Consider the following 3,923-nt stretch of genomic DNA (forward strand, 5'->3'; position numbering starts at 1 on the left):
ACACGATAAATCATCTTTCCAATTAACAATCGAAGTAAAACAAATAGTTCTATTCCACAGTCGTTATTTGCACCGACTTTTAATTATTTATTCAAGATTTTCCGACTGAATTTGCTTCTTCGAGAATTCATTTGTGCACGAAACTCGAATGAAAAATATCTGTGGAATTCATCATTCGTGCACCATATTCAATTTGTAAATTCCCGGGCTTCCCTCCTTGGTGCGTGTGGTTGGTATTGCACGGCTACCAACTCCGTAACAAAAAAATGACAGGAGTTGATGTGAAATGCGAGAATGTGCATATGAACCCGTTGCTATGCGCGTATTTTTTTAAATATTGCTTCGAACAAAAAAATAGTTACATCAATGAGAAGCTTGTGGCCAATTTATATAATGTAACTAAGAGTATTTTTCATGTAGCTCGTCACGTTTGTATTTTATTTAATGGATATGATTCGGAGGTAGTGGAAGGGGCAGTTGCTTCGTGTATAGATACACGGCAGCGATCGGCCTGATGTTTTGTACAATCGGAGTCAAAACTTTTCTTGGCCGATACGCTGCCGCGTATCTCGATGAGAAGAAAATACTCCGAATTAGCGAAGGAGCATCAGAATCGGTCAAATAATTTTTCCAGCAAAAATAATTAAATGCTTTCGTAAAGGTGTACAGGAGAATAAAAGGAGTGGCGAACACAAAACAATTCTGGGTTGTGAGAAGTTTAATAATTATTGTTTCGCCCTCTGAATAGAATTGTGATTATAATTATAATTAGAACATATTTTAGTCAGCACAGAAATTCAGAATTAGTGAATCACTTATGGAAATATTGAAATTGAACAGTTGATGAAGCATTGTGTTCATTAATCTTAACACTCAGTTTAAAAAGAAACCCAAGGAAAAAACGAGAATAAGCATAATAAAAGGGCATTAACGTCGCAGTCGTGGCGGCGCTAGTCAAAGGATAAACTTATACAGGAAAGGGTAAAAAAAACTGAAAACTAGAAAATTTTAAACCGCCGATGAAAAAGTAATCAATTGACTTATTTAAAAACGGAAAAACTAACAAAACTGAAAAATTGAAAATTAAAAACCTTCGACGAAAAAAGTATCCTTGAGTAGTTTAAAGAAAGGAAAATAAAAACTCAAAATTTTAATTAGACGAATTTCAGAGAAACTGAAATTGTATTGGGATGCATTGAGCGATTCCACGCAGATAGTTTTCAATATCATCCAATGCATTTTTGCAATTAACGACTCCCTTGATTCGCGCGTCATGATCTCTGTAAGCCTTTCGTTTTCTTTGACTGGGCTGGCCACTATTCGTCTGCGTCCATCTGAGTTCCATTGCGTCCATTTGAGTAACATGAATCGACCCATAGCAACGTGGGATCTTGGAGACGTGTGTTGAAGGCGTTATGCCAACCTTCCACTGCATTTCTCGTGCGTGGTTCGTCATTTTTTACCGCTTCATAACAATTCTACATATCAATTTCGAATTTGGTGAGGGGGGTGGGGTCGGTATCGATGTACTTTGGGTTCGATCTATGTTTCTATGGCGATCCATGGCGTGTATTTAAATCTGAGCAGTTGAAATGTCATAGCTGAAATGTGATAAGTTGAAAAAGTATTAGTTGAACAGTCGGTAGTTGAAATGTCGTAGTTGAAATATCGCCCAGTTGAAAAGACATGGATTCCTCATCTCCAGATTTGAATCTAAAAAAATGAGTTCGTCTCTGTAGGATTCTATCTACAGATAGAATACAAATATAGGAGACAAAATTTTTAGTCATTGAGCTCCCATAAAAGTAAAAAATAGAGGAACAAAGGGAACATTCAATTTCCTTTTCAGTGTGCAGGGGAGTGGTGCCCTTTGCGGAAACCAATTAAAAAATAGAACATTTCGAGATTTTTACGAACGAATGAAACTTTGTTCACATAAGCACACGATTCTATGGATTCATCGATTATTCAATTCTCATTATTCAATTTCTCTAAAGAAATATCAACAATTAATGATGGAAAGAGCAATATTCAATAGCTCGATATCCCCAAAAAAATGTTTGATTCATTTCTCAGGTCATCACCCGTTTTTCGAGAGATGAATCAGAAAAAGGACTATATTTCAAGAGAATGAATAGCAAGACTATTAGAAATTATCAGAAATAATTCCAGAAGCGTTAACCATGAAACATTTTAGAGAATATTGAAAAAACCAAATTATGTATCTTATATGGACTGGCTTTGAAAGCTGAATTATTGGAAGTTATTAATTGAGCCTTGATTGACTTATACGGGACAACAGTTTTAAATAGCGTGCAATAGATTGGTCTCAAAGCCACTTGGAACTACACCAAGGCGTAGCTTCTTCGCATATACTACTGTCGAACGATTGTGGATACCTATCTCACGAGTGAAGATTTTATGATACGTTTTCCGGTTTTTCTTTGACTGAAATTATCAAAAAGTTTTCGATGGAACCATCGTGTTTTGTAGAGATTCTTTTACACTTTGTCTAGATAATACGAATTGATAGATTTCTTGAATTCATTCGTCTCCAAACAAAGAGTAAAAGAAGAGGTAAAAGTGCAGCATGCGTGACTTTATAATTAAATAACTATTAAATTTAAATTTGTTCAGTATATCACAATTTTTGATTACCTTGTGGGTTTTTTTTTATGTCTAAATCCTCCACGATGACTGTAGAAACCTAAGGGCGGATAGTAAAATTCTCTCTAGGCCGACATGTAGGAGCTCGAACCTCTCAATCTTTAACAAACATCAAACCATATCTCCAGAAACTTCCCAATCCTGCACGGAAACCAAATTAATTGGACACTTCGATCCTAAAACAATTAATCAACAGTATCAAACAACTGAGATCACCACATTTCACGTTACCCGAGGCCGCGACGTGGACGCACTGGTGCATCGGCCTCAAAGAAGAACCAATACACCCTACTCACCAACACTACACTCGGGATAATTTTTCTAAGATCATTCAATATTATTAACAGTGTGGTCTATAATCGAGTACAACAGCCAACCAACACTCCGTCTGATCCCTCAGACACCAAACTCCGCTACCCCTCCTAGTAGCAATTTATAAATTTAACAAGAGTTGATACTGTGCCTCTTCAAATTTCTGTCGACACCTAGGTAATCGCATAGGTACCCGCTAGTCTTCTCGAATAAACATGGTCCCTATCGATTTATTTTTCAAGGCGGACATCACTGGTTTCAATCATTGGAGTATTAAATACTTCTTGATATTTTTTTCGAAAATTAAACATTTCATGTTCAGATTTCAGCGTTATAATTTACAATTTATTTTTTCAAAATAATTTCCGGTAACAGTATTAGTCCATTTTTGGATGCAAATTTAATGCTAATAGACTACCCATGATAGTGAAAAATTTCTCGACCCTCTCTTGATATTTAAATACCCTTGTGAATATTTCTTGATTTAGTTTATCTTGGATTCCTTTCCTTCCAACCTCATATTTTTGCAAGTTATTTTTTAAATCTCTCCAGTATCTCTCAATATTTTGCGTATGCCAATTTCGGTTGTATGAATTAACAAATTGATATCTATGATTTACACACCTGTGAATATATCCTTTTTGGGTCAACCCTCTATAGCCCTTCCACCCATCAGTCACTATAGTTGTTCTCTTTTTCACGTATTTATCAATATAAAATTGTAGAGTCAATTTCGTCCGATCTTGTACTGGCACTGTTATAACTTGCTTGCTATCACGATCGAATATTCTGAATATCCACTGGCCCTGGGCCTCTCTCCCTCGATTATATTTTCTCCCTCCTATTCTGGTCTCGTCAACTTCTACTGTCTTATCCCTCCCCCCCTAACTTTTCGTTAACACGTGCCTCAGACCACGCAGAAAGTATCTTGTTTACTTTTTTTT

General features: G+C 36.1%; 1 long non-coding RNA gene across 3 annotated transcripts; it reads right to left on the reverse strand.

Annotated features, from left to right (window-relative positions):
- Window positions 1-773: 773 nt before the first annotated feature.
- LOC107037934 lies at window positions 774-3,765 on the reverse strand. 3 transcript variants are annotated; one of them, XR_001460873.1, is made up of 3 exons: window positions 3,604-3,765; window positions 2,659-2,766; window positions 774-1,601 (listed from the first exon to the last, which is right to left on the reverse strand). It is a non-coding gene; the product is annotated as an uncharacterized LOC107037934 (long non-coding RNA). The 3 variants fall into 3 exon arrangements; XR_001460871.1 differs by having other exon boundaries at window positions 2,659-2,843; XR_001460872.1 differs by lacking the exon at window positions 3,604-3,765 and adding an exon at window positions 2,964-3,049 and having other exon boundaries at window positions 2,659-2,843.
- Window positions 3,766-3,923: the final 158 nt, after the last annotated feature.

Source organism: Diachasma alloeum, unplaced genomic scaffold (assembly GCF_001412515.2).
Source record: "Diachasma alloeum isolate Michigan unplaced genomic scaffold, Dall2.0 Dall_scaffold_00272, whole genome shotgun sequence".
Classification (NCBI taxonomy): Eukaryota; Metazoa; Arthropoda; class Insecta; order Hymenoptera; family Braconidae; genus Diachasma; species Diachasma alloeum.